This window comes from Camelus dromedarius, chromosome X (assembly GCF_036321535.1).
Source record: "Camelus dromedarius isolate mCamDro1 chromosome X, mCamDro1.pat, whole genome shotgun sequence".
Lineage (NCBI taxonomy): Eukaryota > Metazoa > Chordata > Mammalia > Artiodactyla > Camelidae > Camelus > Camelus dromedarius.
In genome coordinates this window covers 41,698,318-41,716,695 of record NC_087472.1, presented here as the reverse complement: position 1 = coordinate 41,716,695, position 18,378 = coordinate 41,698,318, and the positions used below count along the sequence as shown (strand labels likewise).

The 18,378-nt window shown below is 38.2% G+C and overlaps 1 non-coding gene across 1 annotated transcript; it reads left to right on the top strand.

The window, feature by feature from the left end:
- Window positions 1–17,605: 17,605 nt before the first annotated feature.
- On the top strand, window positions 17,606–17,712 carry LOC116151052 (U6 spliceosomal RNA). Its single transcript, XR_004134846.1, has one exon. It is a non-coding gene; the product is annotated as a U6 spliceosomal RNA (small nuclear RNA).
- The last annotated feature ends 666 nt before the right edge of the window (window positions 17,713–18,378 follow it).

Below are 18,378 nucleotides of genomic sequence, written 5' to 3'. Positions count from 1 at the left end.
GAAATGTCATATGGCATTCTAGAGCCTTTAAATGTAATGAAAAGTAAATTAGAAGCTATTTCTATGAGTTCAGCTTTATTTCTTATTCTTTTCCTTGCTATTATAGTCCTCTTAAGGCATTATTGCTTCTTCCTGTATCTTCCTGCTTCCATGCAAAGTGGCAACAATGCAGATCTTTTGTCATTATGGCTATTACCTTACCACCTGGTCTGGCCCCAAATCACTAGAATGCCCTCATAGACATATACCCATTTCATTCCTGGCTTTCTGATTGGTGAGCCTTTGATTTTGTACTGATATATAACTAACCTGCTTTGGAATTAAAAGAGTTTGGGATTCTGCAACGTACTCCGGGAAAGGAAAGGTAGAAACAATCATTGAGGTAAATCAAAAAAAGATCACACATTTGTATGAAAACCATCTGTGATGAGGTTGTGATAGGGAAAAAAGGAAAATTAAAAGCGAAATGAGGCCTTGTCCTTCTAGGTGTGAGATGAATGTAATGTGGGATCAGGAAACAAAATTCCCCTTGGAATGTTTCATTATCCAATCCCAGAGTGTGGGATTTACACGGTCCCCTCACTCTTGAGTGCTGTGTCAAAAAGATGGGGACTAAACAGAGAGCTGAAAATACATTTGATGCCTAGGTATCTAGGCTTGGAAATGATAACTTAGCAAATACTCTCTTAGTGTCTGACTTTTACTCCAAGAAGTGTGGTCCAAACTTACTTATGAGTGTGGCATCCCCAAAAATACATTTTATCAGGTAATCCTTTCTTTTGCAGTTGTTTCTTTGAAATGCCAATAAAGCTCAAGTGACCACAGCCAACAGCTCCCTAATCCATATTTCTAGCTCATAAGAACCTAGTTATTCCACCATATCTATTTTTCTCCCATCCCACACGAACATCCTCCTGTGTATTAGAAGCAATCTTCCACTGTTTAAGAATAGCAGCAGCGTATTTGTACAAGAGCAGCTTTTCCAAGTCTTTTAAGTGCCCCCTTTAAATCCGTTTAATTCAGAAGACAGTAGCCATCAGCCAAATCCTACCAAGATGGAATGAGTGATTACTGTTATCGCAATACTTTGTTCAGATATGGGCTTCTGGTTTATGCAACCAAGTTCGGAAGGCCAGGCACAGACAACCTTTTCCAGTCATGCTTCCTAGACTTTGCACATCACTGTTTTCCCTGTCAAATGGGTACAGGGTTGACACCAAGTGCCAGCCTGCTCTGCCCTTCATCTCGACTTGGCCAAACTAAAGAGAGGACATCTAGATGGAAAAGAATGTGGGCAGTTTTGATTCCTTTTGCCCCTACTAGGGTTTTTCACGTGAGTACTCTTTAGGTTGGATTGAAAGAGCACAGACATTGTGAAAAGATTTTAAGGGAAGTATCAAGGAAAACTCAAAATTGTCTCATTACTTAGCGGTGCCTGGAGCCTGCATCTTCCTGCCACCATTATCACAGTAAACTCATAAAGGTGTAAAACTATGCAGAGCTATGTCAGACACATTAAAATAACATCTGCTAAATGTCTCTTATGCCACATTTCTTTCCCTTTTATTCTTTTCCATTCATCATTTTCTCCTTACCTAGTTGAACTGGGCTGAAATAGGAAACAAAGAAACAAACAAAAAAACATGACTATGGTTCCTATAGTAGGGCTGTTTTGGTGTTGTGAGTTCTGTTTTTATATTTTGTTTTTGTTTCTAAGTGTTTTAAGAGATAATAAAGAACAGCATAAACATAGTGCTGTATGAAGATAAAATACTGTCATCTCTATCTCAACCTTAGGAAATTTCTGAAAATCCTAAGTTTATATAAATGTCATCTTTAAGAGTGGAGGCTGGATTATCACTGCTTCTGAGAGATACTTCTACAACTGGCAAAACATACTTACATTTTCTCTAGTTGTCAGAGGTCTCAGAGTTTAGATCGCTACTTAACCATCACCTCCTCATATAGTGCCTGCCTTAGTGAACCATCTGGTCACCCAAGACAGGAACCCAAGTTTCATCCTTGACATATTCTCCTCTTCAAATTCACACATCTAATCTATGTTTATTCTACCTCCTTGATATATTTTGAATCTCTTCTAGAGACCTATGGTTAGTAACTCCAATCTGGTCTATCAATTCCCATTTCTACTACCTTAGTTTAAGTTTTTAATCACCTGGATGATTGTAAATCTCCTTTCTAGTTTGCCTACCATCAGCCTGTCCTCTCCTAAATGTTCCTGAATCTTCTAAAAAAATGTGCTCTCTAAAATGCAAATGTTAAGTCATTTAAAAATCCACAAGACACTCTCCACTGCCTTTACAACAAAAGCCCACACTCCTCATCATGGGTTACAAGGAACTGGTATTTCCTTATCTCTCCTACTTCATCTCTGGCCACTTTCCCTTCATAACTCCAACCAGTTTGGTCTCCTTACAATTTCTTCATCTTGAATGCTATTCACGCTATGCCTTTGTACATGCCATTGCTTCCTATACTTGGGAAGTCTCTCTCGAACTCTCTACGATCAAACTCTAGGACTCTTTTTATTACTTATAATTGTGTTTAACAGTACATAATCGAAAAGCGACTATGATGGCTTCAACAAAAGTCCAAAGGAGATAGAAGTTGCCTGATATCATCAGGGACCAAGACTCCTCCTATCTTTTTATTTTACCATTATTAAAAGGAGGCTCTTGCATTCATGGCTGCAAGATGATGATTCCATCTCTAGGTTTCATATCTGCATTCCAAGCATGAAGGAAAGGAAGGGTAAAGAACCTTGAGTTAAGTTTGTTTTCATTGGGGAAAAAAATGATTTTCAACAAAGCTTGTCCAAGAGGTTTTCATTTACATGGGCACTCATACCTAGAACAGTGTATGAATGGGTAAGCAGTTTTTAACTAGACACAAGACTGCCTCAAAAAATTCAGGGTTCTATTTGTATCAGGAAGGGGAGAATGCCACATCCTTTTACCTTGGCTACCTCTTACAAAATTCAGATCAAGCGTCACCTTCTCTTGGAAGGTTTTCATGACACCACAAGTCTAGGCTCAGGGCAATCCTGTGTTCCTAGACTAGTGACTGCAAAATAGAAGGCACTCAATACATCTGGTTGACTGAATGACTTAATGAAAGTTATCTCTATTCCTTGTGCTTTTAGCATGCCATATTTAATCATCATAGGTGCTTGCTCCTTCATGAACCTATACGTTTTCTAAAGCCAATGGTGGTGTTTTATTCATTTCAGTATTCCACAGCATCTGAAATATAGTAATTTAATACATGTTTGTGGACTGACTATGGAACAGAAGACATTTTAAGATGAGCTTGTATAAGCAAGTTGTAATATTCAGAAGGATATAAAGATTCAATTTTCCTTTGTTTTGAGGAATGGCAGCTGGCATCTATCTAAATAGTGTTATCACAAAAATATACTGATCTTAGTATCTAGCTCAGAGCACCAACTGCTAACCAGTCCCAGGAGCTGAAGCCATTTTGTTTCTGCCCATGGGTTCAACTTCAGCTTCAGTTCTGGAACCATAACCTCAATTATCAGTACTGCTGTCTGTTTTAGATCTCATTCCTACCTCCTGCTTTATTGTAACCCATCTTAGCTTCGTACCTAACCTAGAATTCACGTCTAGAATTGGTCTTTGTTTGTGATTAGGTTCTGTCTGCATTAAACCTTATCTTCACGACTTGTTCCTTGCCATCTGCTACAAGACCCCTCTTATGCCAATTATTGGCCTGTCTGGATCTCAACATACCATCTGGGCTCTGTTTAACTGTCTAGACCTTTTCCTAATGCCTGCTGCCAGGAACTTTTCAGACTGCCTGCCTCCCTGCGAATCTATCTAGGTCCGCAGCCCCATTCTCTCCCTCTCTAACCCCTCCTGTCAGTTCAACCAAAGCCTGGTTCTGACATCTGTGAGTGGAGCTGGGTTCACCTAAGGAGCATTTTAGCAGAGAAGACCTAGAATCCAAGAGGGAAGTAGATATTTGATAAGATTTCTGAGAAATATTCAGAGAGTTGAATGAAACCAAACTCTTTATTAAATACCTAATTGTCTCAACTAATTTGCATAATGCTTTCTGTTTTTTAAAAGTCTTAGGAAGGCAACCACTGCATTTTTCTTTTTCATACAAGTGGTGGCTACCATCACCATTTGTATTTCAGATTTATGATTGTAGCTACAGGAAAATGTGTTTTTCACAACAGAGTTATCTTGTTTCCTCTCGTGGCAGCTTTAGTTAAGTGGAAGTGTCAGCGAGAAGGCAAAAAAGGCTAACATGTCTGCTTTTTATGAAATTTCACTATTTGTAAAGTCAAATCCTCTCCTTTACAAAGAATGGCTCTACCTCTGTGCCCAGTTGTCTCCACAGGGGACAACTCCTCCTTACTCCTGGTATGCTTCTGCACAGATTCACCTGAAATAAAATGTATAGAGGTGAGTAGCAGATACTTCATGTCTGCACAGATATTGTGGCAGTGAGCAGATTCATTCAAGCTTCTATGACTCATACACTGGGACTTAGAGTCACAAGTTTCATTATTACAAAGCATAAGGACGATTCCTTCTCTTCAACTCTTGGGAATGGGACCAGCTAATTTTCTTAGTCCTCTACCCATTTTACTAATAATGGTTCATCTATCATTAACTCTAAATATCACAGCTTAAGGTGCATATCATATAAATAGTAAGTGGTGGAACAGATTTGCCAAAGCTGTCCCATCACTCATCCCACGCTGCTCTGTGTCTTGGAACTACAGCTTGGCATGGGAGGAGTGGACATGTACAATCCTGTCATCCCCATCTCAGTGTTCTCATGTGAGTTCAGTTTTTTTTTTTAATTGAAGTATAATTGATGCACAATATTATATAAGTTACAAGTGTGCAAAATAGTGATTCACAATTTTTAAAGGTTATATTCCATTTATAGTTATTGTAAAGTTTTGGCTATAGCCCCCATGTTATACAATATATCTTTGTAGTTTATTTTATACCTAATAGTCTGTATCTCCTACTCCTCAACCCCTTTATTGCCCCTCTCTGCTTCCCTCTCCCCACTGGTAAACACTAGTTTGTGCTCTATATCTGTGAGTCTGCTTCTTTTTTTGTTATATTTACTGGTTTGTTGTATTTCTTAGATTCCACATATAAGTGATATCATACAGTATTTGTCTTTCTCTGTCTAATTTCACTTAGCATAATACCCTCCAAGTCCATCCATGTTGCTGAAAATGGCAGCAACCTAAGCATCCATTGACAGATCAATAAAGAAAATGTGGTAGACAGATACAATGGAATACTACTCAGTCATAGAAAAGAATGAAAAGTTCAGTCTTTGTTGAGAGCCTGCTATGAGCATGATCCTGTGCTAGATAGAGGCTATAAAGAAGTCTGAGACAAGATGCCTACCCTCAGGAAGCCTACCATTTAGTTGACTGGAAGAGGAGACAGTACTCTGAGTAATATGTAACAGTCAAAGGCTTAAATCACAACAGAAAATCACAGTACATGTAAAATCTCAAACCCGGTTTAACTGCCAGTAGGAGCTATACCCTCTGGCTCCGGCATTAACAGAAAAGCAACCAGCCCTACCTTACGTGGCTTTTCACAGTTGAAGGACACTTAACAGAAAATCAGGAGATGGTTTTGCAAAATACACAATATGAGAAATACAAACATTTCCTTCATTTTTCAAATATCACTGAAAAAATATTCCTCCCTCACTTAAAAAAAAAAATCCAAGTGACTTTTCAAACAGCGTTTACATGGTACACCTTGTTCCTGCATTTCAAATGCATTCCTAACGTAATTTAACAATGAATAATAATTCATGAGTCAATTCTGATACTGTTTCAGAGAAAACTACTTAAGCCCTGAGAGAAATAAACAAGAAAAGGGGTTTGAGAAGTCAAAGGAAAACTTCTTATATTTCAGATCTCTCCTATTCCTCTCCTCCACAATCTCCAACTTAAAAAAGAACTTGTGTCTGCCAGTTGGTGGCCTGACCTTAGACCAAGTTTAATTAATTAGCGGTCTTCTACAGCTGTCATTTGGCCTCACTTGCCTAGACTGTAGCCACAGCTCAGTACATTACCGAAGCTGAGACTCCAACCATGACTTTTTGGTCCATTGAACTGCAGTGACTCAACAGCTGATCAGATCCACCTCTTTTTTCCACTGTCCCCCAAACCACATCGCTCCAGCCAACAGGAGCCAACTTGAACTTCCCAGACTTACACCAGTATTTCTCAAAGTGTGGTTTACAAGTAACTGTGGCATTTGTAAAATGCCAATTCCAAGGCCCTGTTCTCAGAGATGCAGATCAAGTAGCCATGGGATGGGGAATGAGAATATGCATTTTCACCTGTTCCCCTTTGTGAATCTCATGCTCACCAAATTGATCTTTGATGCTAATACAGTTAGGGAATAGGACCTAAGGCCTGTAGGACCCAACTAGCGTAGTCAAAGGCCAAGACGGAAATAGCTTAATTTGCTGTTAACACATTTTATGTGAATGAGGATCACTCAGGAAGCTTGTTAAACATACATATTTCTGGGTCCTACCTCCAAAACCAAAGAAATTATAATCATAAGATGGGCCTGAGCATCTGTATGTTTAAAGGGCTCTCCTAGGTCATTCAGATGTATTTTAATAGTTGAGCTCTGCTGCACTAGATTAATCACTTCAAGGCATACCCAGTAGCTGGCAGAGTGAAAGAGATTACTTAGAGAAGACCTAGGCACCTGTTCCTCATTGTTGGAGTCTGTGTGGGCTTTTTTGTTTTATTTTACTTTGTTTTGAGAATTATATTTTATTACGTGTTTTAAAGGACAAAGCTACACATAGTTCTTTAAGTGCTTAAGGGATACTTTACACTGAATGTAGTTGGCGTTAAGCCGTACAGGATTTGGGGATGGAGGAAAGCAAATATTTGCAATGCTATGGGAGAGAGGAGGGAATTCAAAGATGCCACAGCGAGAGGTAGATGATTACAGGTCCTGAGATAGCCAAGTGTCTCTACATCTGGCCACCCCCTTTTTATTCATAGCAAATCACCCTCCTACCCTGCAGCATGAAGGGCTGAGGGCTAAGGAGTCCTTAAAGAAGAAGCAAGGACCCACATGGAGACAGGAGGGTTCTGTCCTCACACATTTCAGCTGGTCCTCTCAGTTCTGTGAAAATCAGCCGAATACCCTGTCCCTAGATCAAGGAGCAAAGTAGGACAGCCTGAATAGACACAGAGCCATCTCACTTTGCCACATGTATTCTCACACTATCTGCTATTACTTTGTGCGCATCAGCTGGAGTAACCCATCTAGGTAGGCAGGTGCCATCCTCACCCGGAAAAAGAGAACATTTCATCCCATCCCACTGCCTATAACTTATGACTGTCTATTCATTCTTTCTCTTCTTCCTCTGGGTCTGGAGCGTGTCTTAGGGGTGGAGGTGACAATCAAACAGAAGGGTGAAACTAACTTAAATCTACCACTGAGAGCCACGATACCTTGACACTGGGTTCCAGAGTCTAACTAAAAAGGAACTCAGGGCTAAAAGGAAGTGTGAATGAACAATGTTGCCTGTCGTGTCAGTAAACAAAGGATACTGCAGCCATCAAGCCACTACAGCTATGGTGAGCCCTGAGGGATCTCAGGATGGAGACAAAGGGACTGCCCACTGGCAAGCCCTCAGCCACTGCAGCCACCCTCAATGGTGCACCCAGAGGGGACTTAGGATGGGAAAGAACAGGATACTGGCCCTAGACAGCTAAGGTGCATGTCAAAGGAATTAATTCAATGAGCCCAGACTCTTGCAACTTCCCATACATAGAAAAGCGCTAAATTCATTAACTTGAGATACCTGGTTTTCTTTAATTAACAGTAAACTTTTGATGTTCCAACTACCTGATCTTTGCTGCAAAACTCCTATATATTCTGGATCCTCCCTTACCTCTTCGGAGCAGTCCCTCATAGTGATCTGAGAGGTGCCTCCCAAGCTTGAAGTCTTCAGAAAGTTCGCCGAATAAAACATAATTCTCAACTTTTAGGTTGCACATTTTTTTTCAGTAGACAGAGGTACTTAAGAACTCTTCCCACAGACCCTATTTCAGTCTCTCTCCTGGAACACATCATAATCTACCTCTAGGCTTTACAGCACCAAACTTTCCAAATCTGCAGCTCCACAATCCAGTCACCTCCTGGACATCACCTAGATGTTGCACTAACATATCTATCACTACATATCAAAAACGAAACCTATCTCCTCCAAATCAATTCCTGGTAATGGCATTACCATCCTTCCAATTAGAAACCTACGGGTGGTCTTCAGTGTCTGCCTTGACTTTATCCTTTACCTTCAGTCAAGGCTTTAGACCTTTACTGATTAAGCAGTAATGACTAGGACTTCCTGGCCTCCAGCTTCCAGTTCCCTGACATCAGGAGGCCAGGAAGTGAAGCTGTGAAGGATACTGTTACTACTGTGTATTGCAAGAGGTGAGTCCTATCTACTGTCCCCGGAACATCCCCTCTTCCTGGACAAGAAATGATTTTTAAGCTTTCCTCCACTATTCCACTACTTGTAACTTAAACTTTAGCCAAATCATGCCATTCCTTTTCTCCTGAGCACGTCTCTGGTTTCCCTTGCTCAAAGTTTTTACTAATGTCCTTCCCATTGTTTGAAAACTTCTTCCTCCTCCATCTGTTAAATCCTTATTCACCCTTCAGGGTCCAGCTCCAATGCTACCATCTCCGTCCTCCAATTTAATGCATTCTTTCCTTCACTGAACTAAGAAGCACTTAACTTCTTAGTGTTGCTTGTCACCTTTTGCCCCTTATCACACTCTTCCCCCACCTAGGGGCTGAAAAGCTTGTATTCCACACCATGTTGAGCAGTGCCTTTCCCATAGTAATTACTTAAAAACTGTGTTAAGTGAATTTCCCCTTCTTCAACTTCTGGGGAATTTCCATAGAAACCTACTTTTATCAACAGCAGAGAAGCTTTCCTCCCAGCCCATGTCTCGACCTCTTTTTCTTTCTATCTGCCCTTGTCTGTCTCTGTCCCCAGGTCTAGCTCCCTCTCTCTGCTACTTTCTCTATCTTTGTCTTTCTCTGTGTCTCCTTATCCTTCCCCGTCCTCTATCTGGCACTGTCAACCTGCCTTTCTGTCTCTTTTTTCACGGTCTTTTCCTTTTTACTGTCTGTGTGTCTTTGATGTTTTCCCTGCATTGTCTTCCTCTGTCTGTCCATTTCTGTTTCTCTGACACCCTCCCCTCTTCTAACCTGGAAGTCAATCTCTAAAGCTCTTTGAACGCCTTGCTTAAATTGTAACTCAAAGTCGAGTGTTGTTGGAACTCAGAGAGAAGGCTAAAGTCTGAAAACCCTGTAACTCTGAGGCAAATCAACTTTCCAGGGACAGGTCACATCAGTGTCTATGGTAAAGGGTTTGAATAGAAATCCTCTGAATGCCTAATTTACATGATAAGGCACAAAGATATAAAAGGTGACCCACAACAGCTAATGACAATAACAATGCTAATTTCTCTAATGCTGGCTTCAAAGATAAGGACAAGTTAGAAAGCAAACAAAAAGTTCCAGGAAATCATTGGCCACTTTGGCACCTTGCCCATGAGATTCCAAGGATTCATATATAAGCAAAAATGAATTGAAACGAAAGACAGTTCATAATAATAGTGCTAGTTATTTTTTTTCAGTGTCTACCATGAGACAAATGCCTTATACACATTATTTAATCCCCAAACATTTTATGGAGATGGAAACCGAGGTTAAGGGTGGTTAATTAACTTCATGGTCAGTCATCCTTAAGGAGGGGAGCTAAGATTTGAACTCAGGTTATTGTCTGATTCCAAAACCAGGACTCCTAAACTCTCCAGCTTTTTTCAAACTTGTGAGATCTTAAGAATCCCCTGAGTGCTTATTAACCCTTCAGATTCCTTAACCCCACCCAAAATTTACCAAATTCCAGGGCAAGGCCTTGTGAGTCTGTTTGTTTAATGAATGAGGCAGGTGATTCTTATCTTGGGGAAAAGTGCTCTCCACTAAATACTTCCCCTAGCCACATGTAGAGGACAGGAGAGTTCCGTTTCCCTGGTAGTTCCTAGTACCCCTTGTCCCACTCTCCATCATTCAGTGACTTTTCTAATCTCCCCTAGAGAATCAAAATTAATCTCAAATTCTTCATTCAATCTTTTTTTCCAGTGGACATCTTTTAAAACATTTTTTTTTAATTTCATCTGTCTTCAATCTGTTGTTTGAATGTACACAAGTACCCACCCTGGTGATATCTGAATTTTGATTTGACTTTGGATCAAAGTCAACAAAGAAATGGAGCTCTATTGGTGGAATGAAAGTGTGTAGTAGAGTATGCTGTATTTATGTGGGAGGAGGGGAAATGAGGGGGTTGGAATCTTCCTGATCCTCTTAAAATCAACCCATGGAGGTGACTGACTATTTCACCTTTTTAAAGCTCAGCCTTTATTGTGAAAAAGGAGTTTTCTTTTAATTAATAGAATGGACCTGATAACTAACATTAAGAAAATGTACAGGCTGAAAATCCAAAATAACAATGACTTACTACAGATTGATTGGCCCTATGCTAAATGATTTACATGAATTTTTTTCATTGAATACTCACAGCGAACTTGTGAAGGAGCTACTTTAGTTATTTGCATTTTACAGATGATGAGAACAAGGCTCAGAGAAATTACTTGTCCAGGATCTAAGATTCTAACCCAAGTTTGTTTGACTTCAGTTTGTACCCTTAACTCTCCTGCACAGATTCTACTATCAATCAGTCAAAGGAAGAATTAAGAAATTCACCAATTGTAGATCCCTAATGAGATATGAAAAGATGTTTTAGGATATTTGGGGTGTTTTCATAAATATTTTGAGGTTATTGCTTTGGAAGGAAAGCACAGGGCTCCTCCACCAAAAGATCCCTTGGTATCTTGGAGAGAGTCGCTGATTTGATCCAATATGGCATTTCCTGTGTTCTTACCTTCTTAGGTTTATCAGCAACGAATTCCTTTACTCGGGGTACATTTGGAGCAATTGTTTCAAATTCACTATGAATTCAGAACCCTTTTTCTGAATCCTCAGAACCCCAAATTTCCCTGATTTATAGACTTTTAAAAAAACATATCTTAAAATATGTAAAAAATACATATTTAAAAAAATTTTCCCTTATGGTGGTCCAAGATTCTCCCAAAGTCAAGTGATGAGGGAAGGAGGCATGGAGATACTCTTTTTCCTTTCTTGAATTCTCCCCTATTCCTGAAATTTTTCTCCCCATTATACAAAGAAGGATAATAGTGATGTAGAATATAATAAAAATACCTACCTCTCAACTGGAAGTACAAGACATTTGATATGTATAAGCAGCGTGTCAACAATTCTTTTCATCTCATAAAGCCTTACCAAAATTATATATTCTTAAATAAAACCTAACAGCTTTCAAATATCTGAGTACTTATAATCTCCAAATTTAGAATCCTTTTCTTCTACCAAAACTGTACAAATAAGAATAAATCAGAACTTTTCAAAAACTTCAGCTTTCAAAACTCAAGTGATCATCAAAATGGCTAAATTTACTGCATGAATCATTAACTGATTTAAACAACTTAGTGACTTCACATAGGGGAAGAACACTTTTTTTTTTTTTTTTACATAGATCTGATGTTGACTTTTTGCAAAGTTGTTTTTATTTTTAACAAAGCAATATATAAACTAGGTGCAAATTCAGTCAGTGAAGAATGACTGCCCCTTTTCCCCACAGTTCCATTCCCAGTAGGCAACCATTTTTTAATATTTGGGGTTTTAATTCTTCTGTTATTAGCCTACATGCTAGGCTAATAACATGTTTTCTATTTTTAAAAATCCCGTGTACCCATCATTCAGCTACAGAAATTGTGAACATTTTGCCAATATTGCTTCATCTAAAACCCTTTCTTCTCTTTTTTTCCTAGAGTTTCTCATTGTTTTAGGTTTTAGCTCCCTAGCTAACCAGTCCATGGGGCAGAGGCCAAGTGTAACTTTTAGCTTCTCTGTACCTTTTTCAATGCCTGGAAAAATGTGCTTTTGCTCTGCTGTTTGCAAATGAAACAACTAAGGTTGCTGGAAACATGGGAGATAAGGTGGAATCTGTAACACTGGGTAACCTTTTCCTAAATGGCATTTGTTAGTTTTATATTTTTTATGTAGTTGACAAACAATGAATTGCACATATTTCAAGTTTGCAATTAGGCAAGTTTCAAAACTTTGACTGTAAAACCATCACCACAGTCAAAGTAATGAACACATCCTGACCCCAAAATGTTTTCTCCTACTCTCTGCCTCTCCCCAAACCCCTCCCCCAATCTGGAAACCACTGATCTGCTTTTGACACTCTAGTTGACATTTTCTATTGTTCTAAATAAATGGGATCATAAAATATGTATTCTTTTTGTCTGACTTCTTTCACTCAGTATAATTATTTTGAGATTTATCCATATTGTGTGGAGCCACAGTTCTTTTATTTTGGTTGCCAAGTAGTTATCCATGGAATAGATGAATACACAATTAGTGTATCCATTCACTTCTTGATGGACATTTGGATTGTTCCCGGTTTTGACCTATGACAAATAAAGCTGTTATGAACATTCATGTGTAAGTCTTTGTATGAAAACATGCTTTATTTCCCTTGGGTAAATATGTAGGAGTGGGATGGTTGACATGTATGGTAGGCACGTATATAACTTTAAGAAACTGTCAAACTGTTTTCCCAAGATGCTTGTACCATTTCGTATTTATACAGTGTATGGGAGTTTCAATTCCTCTACCTCCTTGTGCTTGTACTGATCGGTCTTTTTAGTTTTGGTCATTCCAAGAGGTACAAAACAATATCTCACTGTGGTTTATTTTGCATTCACCAGATGACTAATGTTATTAAGCAGCTCTTAATATCCTGATCAACCATTCATATTTTCTTTGGTGAAGTTTCGGTTCAAATTATTTTCCTATCATCTCAAGGGTCTCAAGACCACCCTCATGTTTGCTAATTTACTAGAAGGGCTCACAGTACTCAGCAACAGGTTTTGCTCTTCACTAACAGTTGTTCAGAACAAGTAAAGAAAGCACGAACAACCGGAACAAGATATCTACTGGGTGGAGTCTAGAGTGGTTGGGCACAGGCTTCCATCTTTCCCATCTGGAATCACACAGGACATACTTTTTCTCTGGCTGTGAGCTACAGGGTCATATATGAAGACTCTGTGCAGGGAAGCCCATTCAAGTCTTCGAGTCCAAGGCTTTTATGGAGAACTGGGCACATGGACACAGCCTGTTATGGCATGTGTCCAGCCATATGATGCAACCAGCTATGCCAACCAGAACTCAGGACGCCAACAATGAAGTCAGGTGCACACGATCAACTCGATTTTTGTGCAAAGCAATCATGACAAGATAGTATAATATTGTCCATTGCTCCAGGTATACATAATAAAATCCTCAATCCTTAACATAAAGAACCATCCAAATACTACATTCCCAGAGGTTGTCCAGTGATCTGTAATGGTTCCAAGTTATCTTTGAGATGTATGAGGAGTGAACAACAAGATCTGTTGTGCTCTTTTCTCACACCCATTTTATTAGCAGGTTGCCTACTTATTGAATTTTAGGAGTTCTTTATATACTCTGTATACAATCGTTTATCAAATATATGCTTTGCAACGATTTTCTCTCAGTTTTTGGTTTGTCCCTTTATTCTCCTGGCAGTATCATTTGAATAGCAAAAATTTTTGATTTTGATGAAGTCCAATTTATCAGTTTGTTGTTTTATGTATTGTGTTTTGGGTATCATAGCTAAGAAATCTTTGCCAAACCCAAGATTTAAAATATTTTTCCTATGTTTTCTTCCTTCTAGCATTTTTATAGTTTTAGGTTTTCACATTTAGGTTCATGATCCATTTTGAGTTAATTTTTGTATATGGTTTGACCCAGAGTATTTTAAAACAATATTTCAAATCATATCTCTTTATCCATAAATACTTTAGTATGTATCTCTAAAAGCTGAGGCAAATTCTAAGAACGTAACCCCAATACTTTTATTATAATTACTTAATACCATTCAATACCCAATCTGTGTTCAAATTTTCCCAATTGCCCCCAAAATATCTTGTTTATTTGAATTAGTATCCAAATGACATCTACATATTGCATTGTGTTGACCTGTTTCTTCAATCTCTAATAATCTATAATAATTTCCTTATCCCATTTTCACACGCCATTTATTTTTTCTTAATAATCCAGGTCACTTTCACCAAGGAATTTCCCACATTCTGGATTTGGCTAATTGTATCCCTGTGGTATTTTTAGCATATTGCTCTTCCATTTCTTAGTGTATTGTTCTTAGACATTTATTTATGTACTCTGTGCTGTGAAAGATGAGCATTTGGCTAAACATATTACTCTATACTTCCCTCTTTCTAATTATCTTTTCAGCATCTTTAGAAATGGAATACATGTGGAAGACTTTTGAAGAATCAATGTGTATACTTATTTGCTTTTTACCAAGTAATATCTTTATTTACTCTTGGCTGTACCATATATTATAATAAACTGGCTTTTATCCAATGTGGTAATAGCAGGGGAGTGGAGAATAGAGATTTGAGAACTATCTTAGAAGATCTGACAGTACTGAATGAGGGTAGGCGAGGGAAGGAATATAGAATGACTGCTTAATTTCTGCCTTCAACAATTGAATACGTGAGTACACAACTGAATGGTGGTGCCATTCAGAAGAATAGAAGGGAGGAGCAGGTTTGAAGGAGAGGTTGGGAACACAGGAAGAAAATAAATTCAGTGTTTGACACTGAGACTGGGATAACTATAAACAGTCAAGTAGAGATGCCCAGTAGACCAATGGAAGTATGGATCTGGAGGTTAGGAGAGTTACATGGGCTAGAGCTACTAATTTCAAAGTCATCAGTTTTATGGATGATAGTTGAAGCCATAAGCATGGATGATATTGCCCAGGGAATGTGTAAAAAATAAGGAAAGAGGAAGATAAACAACAAAATCCTGAGGAACACCAAGATTGAAGGAGAGAGCCATAATTGTTACAGTGTGTGATAGGTACCATGATAAGGACATGCATGAGATACCCTAGTGACTCAAAATAAGATTGATCAACTGGGTGGGGACAAGTTACCATAAAAGGCTTTTCTTTGGTCTGGATATGAAAGATGTATAGAAGTGTGCCAATGGGATTAGGGTTGGGAAAAAAGACAAACTCACTTATTTCAGAAGGAAAACAGAAGATTTCAAATGAGAACTCTCTCAACTCTCCCCTACTCTGATACACTCCTGTCTAGAGCTGTGTCCCTAAAAGTGTGGTCAACATTTCACTTGCATAAGAATCACGTAGGGGCTTTATGGAATTGAATATTATTGAATTCCACTTTAGACGTACTGAATCAGAAACACTGGGGTGGGGGGCATGAGGAATCTGCATTATAAACAAGTTCTCCACAAGTGATTCTGAAGTAGATGGTTTGTGTGCTAAATTTTGTACAAACTAGGGTATGACCATGGGAAGATTCAGCTAACATGGCATGGAGATAAAAGGCTTTGGGGTTGATGAAGTCAAATAATTGTGCTCTTCAAGTCACTACTCTCTTCTTGTCAGTTTTAGCAGGAAAGCCTAGTGGGAAAATGGGGACTAGGGAGATTTTGCAAAAAAAATAATTGACTCCATCTGTTTTCCCCCATTAGAAAGGAAAAATGAACTAGATAAGACTAAGAGCAGAGCAGTTTTCCTCTGACCTGGTCCTCAGTCAACCAAGAAGCACCTACTGGCACCTTGATGAAAAAGAAATCAACAATTGATTTGATCGATTGAATGTGGTCATTAACACAATAACAACAGCCAACAAAAACAACACACTCATGAATTCCCCTGATTTTGTTTTCACATTTCAGCTGGTTATCTGGCACTTTATACTCAGCTCTTCCAAGTGAATTGATCTTACTTGAAGTCACTGAATGTTTAGTCTTTCATTTGGTCGATAATTCCAGCGATAAAAATGTCCATGTTTCCCATAATTTTTATCCTAAAAAGAGGAAATCTCAAGTTGAGCCATTGTCTACTGTTTAGTCAGAAAATATTTCTATCTATGTCTTCATAAAAAAGATAACTGTATGTTTGGAAGTACATAATTTGAAGTTCATCGTGAAATAGATTACTCTTGAGAATTAATTTGTGTCCTTATGGAATCCCAGGGATGTACTCTCAAACTAAATTTGATGGCCTATGAATATTCTGCTATGGCTAGAAATATTATTCTTCTGAGAAATCAGCTAATGGGTTTTGTTATTTTGTCAAAGCAGCTATCTACATGGGTCTCCAGAGTTGGGTATATCTTGCTGGAAATACACTAACTTTGAAAGATTGTAACACATTATCTTGTTTTGAGGAAAGTTGTGACTATTTCTATTCATTCCTTGTAATTTTTCTCAAAAAAAAATCACATCATAAAACAACTACCTCCTTTGAAAAGACTGGACAAGGGCCTTTCCTGTGATAAAATTAAGTCAATTCTGATTCCAAAATTCAACCCAAGGAATAATAAGATTTCATGAGAGAACTAACTTTTCTCTTTGTGAATCTACCAATTCCTTTCATCATTCATAGTTTTCTAAGATACATTTCCTGGCTCACTGATTGTGCTAGTAAGTTAGTTCGCGCAGGAGAAGCAGATGACAGCCCCTGGTTACACAGAAGTTAGAAGATGCTTTACAGAATAAAAGACATGTGATGGGGAAATAAATTGCTACTTCTACTGTGAGTCTACTCAGGGACTGAGGGATTATGCTGTTAAAAAAAAAAAAAAAAGAACCATGAAACCTAGACAGCGGAGAGCCAGAGAATAAGGAATTGTCAGTGTGTGTGTAAGTTTGCATAAAGAAAGATTCTAGAATAAATATTGAGTTACATAAAGTTATATTTTCTGTAGAGGAGAAGCTCTAATGTAATGGATATAAATATTCCCACAGGCCTATGAGATGTCTTTATTTTTTTTAAATTCCATATTTACCAAAACAACCTTTGATTGTATCAGTTTGCTAGCTTTTATGTTAGTTGCTAGGGCTGCCATAACAAAGTGCCACAGACGGGTGGTTTAAATGGAAATGCATTTTCTCACAATTCTGGAGGCGAGAAATCTGAGATCAAAGTGTTGGTAGGGTTGGTTTCCTCTCTGGCCTCTCTCCTCTGCTGGAAGAGAGCCTTTTTCTCCCTGTGTCTTCACATGGTCTTCCCTCTGTATTTCTCTGTCCTAATCTCTTCTTATAAAAACATGGGTCATATTGGATTAGGGCCCATCCTAATGACCTCATTTCATCTTACCTACCTCCTTAAAGACCTTATCTTCAAAGACAGTTATAGTCTGAGATACCAGGGGTTAAGACTTCAATATATGAATTTGGGGAGGATACAATTCAGCCCATTAACAGTTATTATTTCAGGTTTCTATGTATATGAATACAAAGAAAGGTCCCTCTAAATATATATCATCTAATTTAAATTTTAAGATTGGATTTTTGTGCTTGCTTCAGCAGCATATATATTAAAATTGGAAGGATACGGAGAAGATTAGCAAGGCCCCCGTGCAAGGATAACACGCAAATTTATGAAACGTTCCATTAAAAAAATGAATTTTTGGCAAAATCTACTTGACTGTGCATTACCTTTCTAAAGCTCTGATCTGTCTGCGGAATCAATATTCATTTCTGGACACCTACTCTGTTCCAGGCGTGAGCGTGGGTCTTAGAGCTGGAAAGACAAATACATTTCTTGTCCTTGAGGAGTTTGCAGTCTGGAGGAGGGGAAGCAATATAAACAAGCAAATACAATAAGATGTGCTAAATACTATTACAGAGGAAATGCAGTTTTGAGGGAGCAAATTCAGCTAGACCCATGGTGACCCAACTAAGATAAAGGAATATATTAAGCTCCAGAATAGTGCCTAATTAGTACTATGGCATAAAGTATTAGAGCTTATTATTTTAAAAACAATTTATTCATCTATTTAGTTTTTTTGCCTAGAGTCTTAAAATTCATTCCATGTAGATATTAAAAAAACTTTATAAAACGCTATTTATATTTGCAGAAAAAAATTCAGCAGAACTGTGTTAATTTTTTGTCTTAATATGATGGTCATGACCTTGCTGAGTGTGTTATACAAATTCAAAGTAAGTCTTGATAAGATATTATAAGCTAAGCCATCAATGAACACAAGGCTATACCTAAAAACTCTGAAATCCAAGGGCAGTTTTTCAAAAACCAAACTATACATGAATTGTTTGCCAAGAACTA